Source organism: Asparagus officinalis, chromosome 1 (assembly GCF_001876935.1).
Source record: "Asparagus officinalis chromosome 1, Aspof.V1, whole genome shotgun sequence".
In the NCBI taxonomy this organism is placed as follows: domain Eukaryota; kingdom Viridiplantae; phylum Streptophyta; class Magnoliopsida; order Asparagales; family Asparagaceae; genus Asparagus; species Asparagus officinalis.
Genome location: NC_033794.1, coordinates 31,180,567 through 31,180,986, shown reverse-complemented (window position 1 = coordinate 31,180,986; position 420 = coordinate 31,180,567).

The following is a 420-nucleotide window of genomic DNA, read 5'->3' as shown; positions in this document are numbered from 1 at the left end:
AAAACTAGGGTTTGAGGGGAGAGAGGGGGCTAGGGTTTCTGATTTCAGATGAAAAAAAGCCTCTCTCGGGTATAAATATATATATACTAACCCCTCAAACCCGACCCGAAACCCGTTAAGACCCAAACCCAGAAAAACAATCTGCCTGTTGCACGGTCGACCGCCGCGCCCAGCGCGGTCGACCGCACAACAGGAAAAATGTCTCCTGAGTGCCTGACTGCTGTGCAGTCGACCGCCACGCCCATCGCGGTCGACCGCGCAGCAGTAAAACTGCCTGCTTTGGTTGTTCATCAACATGCTGTCTATCCACATGATTTCTCTCAGATAGAATCACTTGTTGGGTTCCCAAATACTGGTTATCATATTTATCTATAATATATATGATTATTTATCATAAAAGAATTATTTATCACTAATAAT